This window comes from Morus notabilis, unplaced genomic scaffold (genome assembly GCF_000414095.1).
Source record: "Morus notabilis unplaced genomic scaffold, ASM41409v2 Scaffold1568, whole genome shotgun sequence".
NCBI classification, from domain to species: domain Eukaryota; kingdom Viridiplantae; phylum Streptophyta; class Magnoliopsida; order Rosales; family Moraceae; genus Morus; species Morus notabilis.
Window position 1 is genome coordinate 331,813 of NW_010368046.1, and position 15,203 is coordinate 347,015.

Below are 15,203 nucleotides of genomic sequence, written 5' to 3' on the forward strand. Positions count from 1 at the left end.
ACTTGCTCTCTCAAACAAACATAAACAGTAACAACAAAAATCAAATCCTATGAAAGGATGAAATAATTAATTTAGTCTTCTACGAAACATATTGTCATGGCACACTAAATGTGACTAATGTTTTGTGCACGTGGGTTGTTGGACTAAATATGGGATCAAATAATCGAAATTGTGTGTACATGCATGGAATTTAGTGCAGAGTATCAATTTAACCAACCGCTTTGATTATTTTGTGGAATTAAGGACTTTGACGCGTATGTGTATTTCGCCCATCCATATTTGATTCTTCTTTTGGCACATTCTAAATATTGTAGTTAATAAGTCGATTCGCAATTTTGGTGTCTATCTATACCACTAGTATTATGTTCTATCAATCTAATGAATTCGGATGAAAAAAATACGGGCAAAATTAAAATTAAGAAAAAGCTTTCGTTTTTTAATTTTTTAAGTGACGTAACATAATTCAAATAATTAATTTGTTTATGTCATAAAATTTAAAAGAAAAAAGAGATTACAAATATAAATTAACGGTAATACAACATTTAACTTCCATTTTAACATGTAGAGTTCAAATTTCTCACCCGTCTTAAGTACAAAAAATATATAGAAAAAGGTGCATTCAAATCTGGTTTTAATAACCGATAAGTTGGAGAAAATATTTTTGTATGCATCACCATCACTTTGCTGACAGTTGCAATACTAATTATTAAGTGTTACCATGAAATATTTAAATAAACCTAGTGAAGCAACGTGTTAGTAATGAAAATAAATAGTGTTATATTTTATAAATTATTGTTAAGTACGCTAATTTAAATGTAATTTTTATTCTTTTAGAGTTACTTTTAGGGAGATTTTCTAATACACCGGCATACCGGTTGGTCAAGTTTTTTTGACCGTTAGATCTACATACTTTTTTATTTTTACGTGATTTTATACAGATATAATGGTTAAAAAACCTAGTCTACCAGTATGTTGGCATAAGCGATAAATTTGTTTTAAATATTCATACACGTATGTGAATCTTTTTACATGAATTAGAAAGATAGTATTATATAGAATTTCTTCACCCAAAAAAATTTAAAGGGGAATTAAATTATGCACACTTTTAGTGAGTATTGTTTTTTTTAACAATTAAGGGCCTGTTCTTTTGTCTAAAAAACTCAAAAAAGACAACTCGAGTTCTAATTTTATTCAAGTTCATATTCTTTTAAGTTTTAACTTTATTCAACTTTACTCAACTTTATTCAAGTTACAACTTCAACTCAAATTATAACTCAAATTCAACTCAAAAACTACACTCAAGTTACACTCCAAAAGATGATCAGGCTCTAAGTTATTTTAATAAGGAAAAGAGTGTTTTTTTTTTTTCCTTTCAGTGTAAGCTAAACACTTATTATCGAACAAGAAATAGAAAAAAAAAAAAAAAAAAAAAAAAAAAAAAAAAAAAAAAAAGTGGAGCATAATATTATCTTATAGAGACCGATACATTTTAGGAAAAAAAAAAAGTTCCCGTTTCTTTTTTTTTTTTTTTTTTTGTCGTTCGATAATTTTTCTTTTTCTTTTGCTTTTTTTTTTTCTTCCTGTTTTGTTCCTGAGAATCCTTACAATAATGTTTTTTCTCTCTCCTATAATACTATTATATCTTCTTTTGAAAATGCGTACCACCAAAATATTTTTCTTCTAATTTATCCCCATTGCGTAATAATTTCTTTTAAATATATATATTCTCACTTAAATCTTCTTTAAACTTCTCTGAAATATTATTTTATCGAATGTGACTTATATGTTTCATTTCCATATTAACAAAACACAAATTTTGCTTTAAATGTGCATTGCCGCCACGCGTCAAACCTACGAGGATTGTCGCTTTTATATACGCAGATGTTATAGACATAGACATGCATTCCTATGTATTTATACATATATATATATATATATATATATAAATACACACACACATATGTATTTGTGGTGGTAGCTTTCATAGAAGATGGAAAAGAGCATCGAGTAAATGACCAATCAATGGATCCACTGGACAGTCATTTGTACTCATAATAATAATACAAAAGGTTCCCCTTTTAAGAAGGCAAAAAGAAACAAGAAAAAAATAAATAAAAATAAACTATTAGTCTCCTCCTATCTACCTATATAAACTGAAGCATACAAGACTTGTTTCTTCTAAGAGGGAAGGAGAGTAGCCATCTTTATAAGAGCTCCAACCGTATGATCACCATTACTTAGAAAAAAAGTTCCAATACAAAATAATATTACATAGATAATTTGATTGTAAATAGCTGAAGAAGAATGTGGAAGATTAAGTATGGAACGGGTGAGGAAGATCCATATTTATTCAGCACAAACAACTTCTTGGGAAGACAGATATTCGAGTTCGATCCGACCGCAGGAACGCCGGAAGAGCAAGCACAAGTTGAGGAGGCTCGCCAGAATTTCTACAGAAACCGTCACAAGGTCAAGCCCTGCAGTGACCACATATGGCGTCTTCAGGTATATATATGTGTGTGTGTAGTTCTAAGGTTAAGTCGTCGATTAGCTTGCGATACCAAGTCATATAAAACACCACATCATAATTAATTAGGTATACGTTCAATCGGGTAAGCAACAGGAAAGAAAAAACCTTTATATATATATATATATGTCATTAAAAATTCAGTTTCATTAATTATTATTATTTTTTTGTTAATTATCTAATTTAATATAACTATCGGATTAAATATTTTACGGTCAAAATAACATTAATTGATGAGTAAATATTTAAGTAATCATCAAAACCATGCCAATATATATATATGTATGTATATATTAGTTCATCATATCTTCATAAACTTAAACCATTAAGACATAAAACTGCAACATATTAAATATCAAACAAGTTGACAATTATATTAGCAAGTGCAACTGTATTAAATGTCAAACATGTTATGAGCTCCAACGGCCTTTCATGATATCAATAAAAAACTTAAGCTATTATAAGGGTGAATAATTTTATATTTTAAAATTGTGTATGTCAACTAATTTGAAGTAGCGAAAATAAAATTGTAGACGTATTAATCACAACATTAGGCAAGGCTAGTTTTGGTAAGAAAATGGTCATTTTATTCCTTTCCATCCCTGTAACTTCCATTTTCTTAACGACGTGACATTTGGAGGGGCCAAGGGACAAAAAGGAAAAAACAAAATCTTTTAATTGAAAATTTGTTAGGCTACGCTTTATCAGATCTCTTAACTAGTGTTCGTGTATTAAGTTGGTATTTTAGTCAAATTTGCGATTGTCACCAACTCACAAAGACATAAATTTAGTACTAATATCAATCTTCATTAATTATTGTCAACAGTCAATACTTATAACTGACTTTTGCGAATACTTTTAGATATATATACGCAGCAGAAGGGACTTGTGGGTACGTGAATAACACACATATTGACATATATGCGTGTGTATATATATTTATATATATTATATGTATTACTTCCATGTTTCGGTACATGTTTTACTTTGCCTCTGCTACGTACGGGTAGAAATGTGGATATATGTTTAATTTGTCCAACTTCAAATATCCACTTACTATTTTTGTACAAGTTTAATTCTACTTGTTTCTGCCACTATATTATATTAGGTGAGTTTAGCCATACATATATATATATATATATATATATATATTTGTGTGTGTGTGTGTGTGTGCGGATTACTATATTAGGATATTGCTTCTGCTGGTAGGCCACGACTAAGCAGCCTTAGAATTAAATATATATTACTTGCAAATAGGCAGTCCAAAAAACATCGACTTTAACGAATGAATAATATCATATATTAAGCATACACGTGGAATATGCTCACATGATTTAAATTAATCAACATTTTTGTACAAATGATTTGTTAATAAGCAAAACTTATTCATGATATTCTATCTATGTCACACCAAAATCAAATATTTGAGGAATGCTTCATTATTTGATATATGTATTAGTTACTTTACGATATGTACCCTCCCACGAAATTATAAAAAAGGAATTATTTAAGTATTGGGTACAGAAATCAAGGATATTCAAATTATTATTGACAAAATGCAGATGTTAAGAGAGAAAAACTTCAAACAAACAATTCCAAAACTGAAAATTGAGGACGGTGTGGAAATCACATACGAAGCAGCAGATGCTGCGATGAAGAGGTCGATTAACTTTTGGTCGGCTCTGCAGTCGCCACACGGCCAATGGCCAGCGGAAAATGCCGGCGTTATGTTCTACATTCCTCCCATGGTACGAACTACTTTCAATCAACTTAATACTATAATGACCTTAATTCAATCAAGGGATTACTCATGTAACAATTGTCTTAATTAATCAATTTTCTCACGTGAACAAATTTAATTAAATGCAAATATGCAGGTGTTTTGCTTGTATATCTCGGGTACTTTAGACAATGTGATAAACGAGCATCACAAGAGAGAAATGTTGTGGTACATGTACTGTCACCAAAATGAAGATGGAGGGTGGGGATTGCACATCGAGGGCCCGAGCATGATGATGTGCACGGTGCTAAACTACCTCGCCATGCGCATTCTCGGGGAAGGCCCCGACGGTGGCCTTGACAACGCCTGCGCTAGAGCTCGCAAGTGGATTCTTGACAATGGCGGGGCAAAGGGCTCCGGTTCTTGGGGAAAGACTTGGATGGCGGTACTTCTATAAATTTGTGCATATTGTTATCTTCATTATGTGACAAACTGATTAACAAAGTTCAAAATAAAATGAAAAAAAACTAAAGTCCTAAGTGATAACGAATACTACTGATAGTAATATACAAGTCAGGATGTTAATTCGAAAAAAAAAAATCAAATCATTGTGGTGGTAAACTACACAACTTCACTATGAATTTAACAAATTGAGAATTAAGACTAATGATACAATTTAATGATTTATGTTCTGTATCAATTACAGATTCTTGGTGTGTACGAGTGGGATGGATGCAACCCAATGCCACCAGAGTTTTGGTTCTACCCCTCAGTAGTACCACTTCATCCGTGTAATAATAATTATCATCTAAATATATGTTCATTTTTAAATTTTTGAAAATTGTATGTTTCTTTATAACATACCTAGTTAGTGTTGTTAATAACTCTCATATTAATGTTATATAAACATTTTTGAATGAAAATTGCAGCAAAAATGTTCTGCTATTGTCGATTGACGTTCATGCCAATGTCTTACTTTTATGGGAGAAAGTTCGTGGGTCCAATCACACCTCTCATCATGCAATTGCGAGAAGAAATCTACAACGAACCTTACAAACAAATCAAGTGGAGCAAAATGCGCCACGTTTGCGCTAAGGTTGATAACTACTATCCCCATGGTAGAGTACAACGTCTCTTGTGGGACAGTGTGTACTACATTGGCGAGTCTGTTATCAATACTTGGCCCTTTAACATGATAAGAGAGAGAGCAGTTCAGAAAGCAATGGAACATATTCATTACGAGGACCAGAATAGTCGATATATCACAATTGGATGTGTTGAGAAAGTAAGTAAAATTCTAGGACCAAAACTGTGAATAACCCATTATTTTTATTTAAGCATAATTTATAATTCATGTTCAATTTCTCATCATGTAGCCGTTGATGATGCTTGCGTGCTGGGCGGAAGATCCTAATGGAGAAGCTTTCAAGAAGCATATTCCAAGGGTTGCAGATTACTTATGGGTAGCCGAAGATGGAATCACTATGCAAGTCAGTGAACTCATAAAACTATATTTTTATAACTAATATATTTTTCAACTCAGTAAACTCATAAACTCACAGAGGACATGTTTTCCAAATCTGTGCAGAGTTTTGGTAGTCAATCATGGGACTGTAGTCTTGCAGTACAAGCTCTACTTGCTGGCAACATAAATGAGGAAATTGCGTCCGTACTGAAGAAGGCACACGAGTTCCTAAAGTTGTCTCAAGTTAGGGAGAATCCTCCGGACCATTTAAACCATTTTCGGCATATTTCTAAAGGAGCGTGGACTTTCTCCGACCGAGATCATGGATGGCAAGTCTCTGATTCTACCGCAGAAGGTCTAAAGGTAATAAACACATATCAATACTTAAAAACGACATTACATATATTTGTCTCAATGACATTTGTGTTTGTTGTAAATGTTTTTGCAGTGTTGCCTATTATTCCAAATGTTGTCACCAGATCTTGTCGGCGAGCCTATGATAGCAGAGCACATGTATGATTCTGTTAATGTTATACTTTCTCTGCAGGTGAGAAAAAAAAAATAGATTTTTATTTTTTATTTTTGGTTTCAACTAGTTATGTTTGACTTTGAACAATTCAGAGAAGTTCTGCACTTATGATAGTTATGTATTTTTGGTTTCTCTGCACTTTTCGATCTCCTCTGTAAACATAAAAATAGAGTCCAAATGGAGGTGTGTCTGCTTGGGAGCCAGTGCCCTGTGTAGTGGCTAAATCCTGTAGAATTTTTGGAGGACCTCGTTATTGAATATGAGTAAGTAAAATAATTCTTAAGCGTATCCTTTCAATTATTTTAATTAGCTCCAATCATTTTCATCAACTATATATATCAACTGGAATCCAAATGATGATGTCCATATATATATATATATATATATGCAGGTATATAGAGTGCACATCCTCCTCAATCCAAGCGTTGAATTTGTTTAGGAAGTTACATCCAGAACATAGAAGAAAGGAGATTGATAATTTCATAACCAATGCTGCTGACTACCTTGAAGACATACAAATGCCGGATGGATCTTGGTACGGAAATTGGGGAATTTGCTTCGTCTACGGCACATGGTTCGCTATTGTTGGCTTGGAGGCTGCCGGTAGGCACTACTACAACTGTGACGCTGTCCGTAGAGGCGTTGAATTCTTGCTCGAAACACAGAGAGAGGACGGCGGTTGGGCAGAGAGCTACACTTCTTGTACAAATAAGGTTGCCAAATATTGCTTTCTTTCGCTTGTACTTAGACTTTGTTCATTTCACCGATTTAATTTTTCAATTTCAGTTTTGTTATAGCTGAAAATTCTCACAAAAAGTCACTCTAACTTTTCTGGTGATTTGGTGATCGAGCAGGTGTATACACCTTTCGAAGGAAATCACTCAAATTTGGTGCAGACTGCTCACGCATTGATGGGTTTGATCCATGGTAGACAGGTAATTTAGTAAATTGTTTCAACAAATATGTAAGAAGATTAATTGACGTACGTACGTATTCCTCATCATCAATAATTGTATATATACATGGTCCTCTAATACTCATGTTTCTTTAATATATACACATTATGTAACATGTAATATAGGCTGAGAGAGACCCCACTCCAATTCACAGAGCTGCAAAACTACTGATCAACTCTCAATTGGAAGATGGCGATTTTCCCCAACAGGTACCAATCTAATCTAACTTTGTGCAATAAAAAGGGAAAAAAAAATAATTAAAAGTAATTTATAAGCTATAAGAAAAGAAAATTAAAGATGGTTAAATGAATCAACATTTCTGAAAGAATTGATGATGGTTTTAGTGTACCGTACACATAAAAATTCTAATATTTTTGGTGTAGATCTCGTGAGTATATAAATAAAAATTAGTCTTGTCTCAAAAATGTACTCTAGAATTGTGAATCTTTATTGATCGTTTGGTAAAATTTTATGATGGCAGGAACTTATGGGCGTTTTTATGAGGAACTGTATGTTGCATTACGCAGCATATCGGAATATCTTCCCTCTTTGGGCTCTCGCCGAATATCGGAATTTGGTGCCGTTGCCTTCTAAATGAAGAAGAAAGTCATTATTGAATTAATAGTTCAATTACACTGAATATAATTAAGCAAAAAGGGAGACGTATCTTTATTTATTTCTTCGTTTGTTCCAAACTTCATTTATATCTATAGGGAAAAACAAAAACAAAAAACAAAAAAGCTTCAGCAATAGCATCTTTCTTGTATGATACATGATGGTGAAAAAATATATACATAAAGGATTTATTTATTATACTTCTAATTCGACTTTTTCTTACTTTTGATGTACTAGAAAGTACAGTTAACAATATATAATTATAAAGATTCCTACTCCATTTCATATTATACTGTTACTATATTTTTTTTGAAGAAAATTGATACGTTATGTTTAAAGCGATTTTGATTTTAAAAGTTCTATATAAAGTAATATTAGTACTACTTTTATGGAAAATAATCGAAAAAATGTGAAGAAATAATTAACAAAATAATATTATCTCTTTTCACATTCATTTACTCCCTACCGGCTTGAGTGAGCACCCTCGACAACTTGACTCAGTCAATTGATGAAATAATTTGTTTAGATTAGTCATATATACGACAAACTAAAAGATGATCATAAAATTTAAATATGACAGAAGATTGTAAATATTCCATATATGTGACTCAATGTGGTTGTGTGATGATATTCTTGACCTTAATAATTATATTTAATTTTTTATGAGTTACGGTTTTTTTATTATCATTAATATTAAAGTAAAGACAAAGTCATTATATATTAATATCATTAAAAATAATAATTGGTAAAGTGTTAAGTCTCACAGCCTTACAGTTAAGTAAATGTAATTTTTTCATATGTCCATATAACATTGTTTGTAAATGTTTCTAATGCTCAGTTTGCTTAAGTGTAACACTTAATTTTACATGTATTGGACTATATTTATTGAATGTTACACTAAATTAAACTGAGTGTTATGCAAACGGTGTATTATATAAGCATACAAAAAAATCACAGGTACCTGACTGGTTCGTATATTGAACTTAAAGACAATTCCAAAATAGTATTTAAAAATAGGAAAAATAGGCAAAAAACAATGTTAGTAAAATAAAAATAATATTATTACACAATGTAGGATTGAACATTAATTGAAAATAGAGAGTTTGGTTGGTATGGACCAAAACTTTGTTTCTGGAAACGTAAAAGTGAAGTTGAGCAAACTTTCTGCGTGTTTAGTGAGTTTTCAATCAATACACGATCATTTTTTGGCGGTCGGCTTCTGGCGCTTATCAGTTTCAGTAACAATTAAGGGTGTAAAAATCTCAGTAACAATTAGAGTTCCCAAACTATCATTTTCTTAAACCCTCAAAACAACGTTTTTCCTTCTCTCTCGAAATAGTCACACCTCGCCTGCTCTTTTCACTACTACAATTTGCCTAATTTACGACGACAAGTGTCATTGTAAATAATTAAATTAATTATTTACGACAAAATAACGTCGCAATTACTTATCGTTTAACAAGAAAATGATGTTGTCGCTAATAATTCACTAGTCGCCGCAAATATGCTGTTGACAGCAAATGTTGTCTGGCGCCAACGTTTACTGCCAAAAATGATCAATACGGGCTTGAGAGCCCCTGTTTTCAAAAATGATTTCCCCTTGATTAGGCTGATTTCCCCACTACAATTGGTTGTCGTTTGGGTGATTTTGTTGATTTCCCCCATCAACCTCAGCGTTTTGGCCTTCTTAACTTTTTTTGGTTTGCTGTCATACTGCGAGTTCTTCTCGGAGCCATTATTCAATTATTGATGGATTCCTCAATTCTTGATTCTTAGCCATCTTTCTAGCACCAATTGTTGATGGTGAAAATTCGTCAACTCGTAATATATCTCTCCGGAAATGCTCACGTTACGATTCTCACGAATTGACTCAAAAATAAATGCAAAAAATAAAGAGAAAACATGAATTTATAGTGGTTCGGCAAAATAATGTTGCCTACGTCCACTTGTGAATACATTAAGTCTCAAGAGTACAGGGGATCTCTTTAAGAGTAGAAAATTGTGCATAGAAAATAAATGAGGAGTTTTACCCTTATTTATAGGTTCTCCTATACACTATATTTTTTATCTCTAAATTCTATTACGAGATACGCTTCGTATTTCATCCCCATATAGGGATTTTTGTAGCTTTATCTCTATATTTAATTATTTAAACATATGGTTGTAGAGGATAATCCATATCTGATCTTCTATTTAAATTTGAATGTGTGATGAGTATTATCCTGTCCTGATCCTGTGAATTTTGTTGACTTATCCATGTAGACATCTTCCCTTTTGAGACTTCTCAACCACAATCACTCAGCTGCATAAGAGTTTCTCAATCCAAGGTTCTTTCCTTAATCGATACCTCTCGATGGCTAAGCTTAATCCTGACTTTTGGAACCCTCGACGACTTTATTTAGAGGAGTGGTCGGAAATCTCGACCATGATGCAACACATCATTTTGTAGACAACTACGTAGAATAACTGATAACGAGTACAACCATAAATTTAAAGAGAAATACTAGCATCTTTCTTTATGTCATTCTCTTTGTCACCTTCGATATTCACTGTTTGACATGTGAACTCTACTACAATCCTTTATAGTCTAATTATCTTTGTAAGTGTTTCTTTTTTCACAAATTAAAGGATGTGTTTAGAGTTATTTTTGTTTGTATTTTTCACATTTTTCAAGAAAAAAATGAAAACGGGAGAGAAACGGCGTTTGGCACAATTAAAGACAAAAAAGGAAAATGAAAATGATTTTTTAGTTTAGTGTAAAATGAGAGATAAATGAAAAACGACTTTTAGTCGTTTTTTATTTTTTTCTCCGTTTTCTCCTCTCTCGAGTAGAGAGAGAGACATTAATGGATTTTTTTATATTGAAAATAATTTTTTGATAAAACTACCAAACACATTTTTAAAACTGATTTATGCCTGAGATTGAAAACGTTTTTATTTCCATTTTCATACAAAAAACAAAATCAGTTTGGAACGAGTTCTAAACACACCCAAAGAATTTTAAAAAGAATTTAATACTTAAAAAAATAATCGAAGTCCGATAATTGGTATATAATATAGCGTCGAGCTAATTTGATTATTGTGGACAAACTAGGTAGCGTAATCAGACATTCTTTAGCCTTTACGTGTTTCGTGATATCCTATTTATAAAAGACTTGTACGTTTGGTGAAAATATAAAAATTCCGATATTCGTTGTGATGATATTCTATATTTCATGGACCATGAAGATTGATACTGACGCAATACAATATATAGCAAACTTTAAGCGAGTCCGCTACAAGAATGATTATTTCGTTTGATATTGTAAAATGAAACAAGTTTTTTATACAATCGAGTAGCAGACTGATTATTTCATTATGATACTGCAAACGAAAACAAGTTTTTTATACAATCGATCTTTCTACTCGTCATTGGTCGTGCGAGATGAAATCAAAAGTTCTTTATCAGACAACAAATTTTGCAAATGACGTTTTTTTACCAAGGGATCAGTAATGTCACCTATTTAATTTATGACTTCTTAGCGTTCTGTAACATTAAATGTGGGTCCATTTATGTTAAAAGTCAAAATTTCAATGTTCTTCAGTTTTTTGTTTATTATGGATAGTGGAACTTTCATATTTAAGCAACCGGACATTTACTTTCTTGGTTGAATAAATAAGCAACCAACACGTCCGATATATATATATATATACGGACATTTACTTTCTTGGTTGAATAAATAAGCAACCAACACGTCCAATATATATATATATATATATATATATATATATATTCAAATTTGCCGGTCGCTTTTATGCGATTAACATGTTTTATATATAAAGTTGGTCACATATTAAGGCGACCAGCATTATTTTGTTGGTTACTTTTATGCAGCTAGTTGCATGACGTGTGAGGAGCAATAATTCGTTGGTTTTAGAAAATTGCATTTCAATAAAACACAAAGAAAACTTGAAGATCTAAGTGAAAACACACCACTAGTGGTCTACTTATAACACACAATTAAGCCAATTCCCAAATTTACCTAAGTACTGAATTAATAATACTCACATGAATATCATATTTCTTCTTAATAAACTAGTTATGCATTCTATATCTCTAAAATATTGTTTCTTCTTAAAATATTGATGAGGAGAAGTACAATTGTACTTGACTAACATGTTAACGAGGGACATGGTCTTGCTAGCATGTGTCGACAATAGTTCGATCTTTGTTCAACCATGAGCTCAACCGTCCCCTAAAATCTTGACTAAAATTTCCAACTCTAGTATGTACTTACTCTTTGAGGTATAAGGACTTTTAAGGATGCTTAAATTACCGGTAGTCATTAAAGCCTGCTAAATGACATCAAATAATAGTAGGCTTAAGCTTTTATTTCTTAGCATCCGTTTTGATGACGTGATGGGTTCATCTTAACTTGTAAAAATTTAGGTACAACACAGAAAAAAAAATTAAGTATTTAGGGCCCGTTTAGTTCGTTGATTCAAGTTTTTAATTCAGGTTAAGATGTGATTTTATGTGAAAGCTTTTTACTGTAGCAAAAAAGTTAAATGTGATTCTTTGTGAGAGCTTTTTACTGTAGCAAAACTTGAATTCTAAACTCGAATCAGTAAAATAAACGGGGCCTAAGGCGCATATAATTTTCATATTTTATATGCTCAACATGTTTTATTTCGAAATGATTGTCTTATATCATAATTTTCATATGCTCAACATGTTTTATTTCGAAAAAAAAATATGTATAAATGTTTGACATTAGTGTTCAGATATTGAAGTCATAAAGGTGAAAAATAAACCACCAATAATTTCATATTTTTAGTCGTCAGATCTGTTTCAAAAATCGTATGTTCTTCATACTTTTTTAATCTAGTGTAATTTTAACATGATCTAACAGTCTAAAATTGACACTATTAATAAGCCAGACCCCCTAAATATTAAGGGTCTGTTTAGTTCGTTGATTTGAGTTTTTAATTCGAGTTGATATATGACTTTATGTGAGAGCTTTTTACTGTAGTAAAAAAATTAGACGTGACTGTTTTTAAGAGTTTTTTACTGTACTTAAACTCAGATCGGTGAAATAAACGGAGCCCAAATGTGATTACCATTTTCCAAAAATAAAAGTTAAAAACATGAAAAGTTTTATTTTCTTTTTTGACGGAAAGAAAAGTTATTAATTATATAAAAACTGATTGCATTAGCGCTCCACTAGTACAAATATTAATATATAGCTTGAGAAGGAAAAATTATATATAAAATAAAATAAAGGTAATTCCTGAGTGCAGGATGTCGGCACATGGGCTGCCGACCAATTAATTTTAAATGCGGGCGCTCATTAATTGATCGCATTTCTCATAAAGAAAAAAAAGATAAATACTCTCTTAAAATAAAATGTACGAATTTTACATTTTTACTTTTTATATTAGATTAATACTCTTTATTAAAAAATTTGTATTAATAAAAAGATATTAATAAAAGTAAAAATTACATTTAAAGGGTAAGTCACTAATTTTTTCTTTTTATATTTTATTTTAAAATAATATTGCCGTAAGAGATTGACCTTTTCTACTCATTCCATTTTTCCACGAGTTGTTGACTAACTAGCACGTTACTAGTAAACAAATTGGATGTTGAAAAATATATCGTCAAACTAATTTAGAGTTTTTTTATGTTTCTGATTTACCATTATAGTTCTTCACCGGTATTAAATGTGCGCATAGACACCTTTAACAATAGCTCATCTGAAAACTATGATTAAATGTGTCAATTTTAATGACAGTTTCTGAAAGCGATAAATGTACTTGAATATAAACTATTTATAATCCTTTAATTATCATATTTCATCAAATATCTTTTATACACATTCATCAATTTCTCTTGAAAAAAATTTATATCTGCATTATTTTTCTTTTTTGAATTAGAGTATGAGATGAGAGGTAACTAGAAAAAGAGATGGATGGATAGAGAAAGATAATCATGGGAAGAAGTCTGATCTTCTGGACAATGAATAAGTAGTGAATGTTCAGAGTAATAGAATGAGGGAGAAGATTTGAAAATTTGTGTAGATAATATTGAAAAATGGGCATGAAAAAATTTTGCTTAATTTTCTTTTTGAATTTTCTATATTAATTTAAGGACGATCTTGTAAGAGATCGTTGTTAAAAGTATATTCCCAATAACAAATATTTACGAGAGAAATTTATGAATAAATCGTCGTCTATAATCTGTGATATGGATTTCTAAAAGGCAAAATATTCTGTGCCGCATTTTAATATTCGATGATATTTTTATAGAAAACTATATATTTAAATATGTGTCGTTTAAGGGACTTTTTTAGTCGTGATATGTAACATATTATAATAATCCTAATAAATAAAGGTTGTTACTCCTAATCTATTAAACTATAAAATGAAAAAGGAAGAAGAAAAGAAAAGATTGGTAGGTGGCCAGTTTCCATTCGTGTGTAAAAAGGAACTTTTTTTTTCTCCCTAATCATATAAAAAGAAACTTCCTACTTAAGTTTTGTTAAAAGCCGCGTAATATTTATTCTTTTTACAACTTAAGTTACAATTTAAATTTTATTAGTATAATGTTTTGATCTCTCATAAAAATTTAAATTAAAATTTTAAATATAATTTATTTCTCTCACATACACAATTCAAATTTATAATTTAAGTTATAAAACAAACATACATGTAGATTCCATTTAGTTCGCTAATTTGAGTTTTTAATTCGAGTTAAAATGTGACTTTATGTGAGAGATTTTTACTGTACTAAAAAAATTAAACGTGACTATATTTTAGAGCTTATTACTGTAACAAAACTCGAAACAGTGAAATGAACGAAGCCTTGCTCTCTTACGCAGCATATTATAATTAGTAGTTTGAAAATTATTACGCAATTTATGACCCGTTTAGTTCACTGATTTGACTTTTTAATTTGAGTTAATATGTGATTTTATATGAAGATTTTTTATTATAGTAAAAAAGTTAAATTTTATTATTTTTAAGAATTTTTTATTATAATAAAATTAAAATTTCAAACCTAAATTAATAAAATGAACACTACCTTATTTTCCGTAATTTAATACGTCACAAAAAAGTGAACATGAATTCGTAGGCACACATCCCCACGAATATTTATTATTATCTTCTGCATAAAAGCTAAAAGGTTCCAGATATTAAAGTTGTATTCATTTAAATCACGTACATCCATGGACATTACAAACGCATGACACGTTTGACCATGCATATATTGACATTATTATATATATACAAATATTTAAGTACGCATATTAATTGTATGTAATTATTTTTCAGCAAAAAAAGGAAAAAAAAAAAAAAAAAAAAAAAAAAAAAAAAAAAAAAAAATGAGACAACAAATTTTTTTACTCTTT

The 15,203-nt window shown here is 30.7% G+C and overlaps 1 pseudogene; it reads left to right on the forward strand.

Moving 5' to 3' along the window:
* Positions 1-2,194: 2,194 nt before the first annotated feature.
* LOC21397012 lies at positions 2,195-7,990 on the forward strand (annotated as a pseudogene).
* The last annotated feature ends 7,213 nt before the right edge of the window (positions 7,991-15,203 follow it).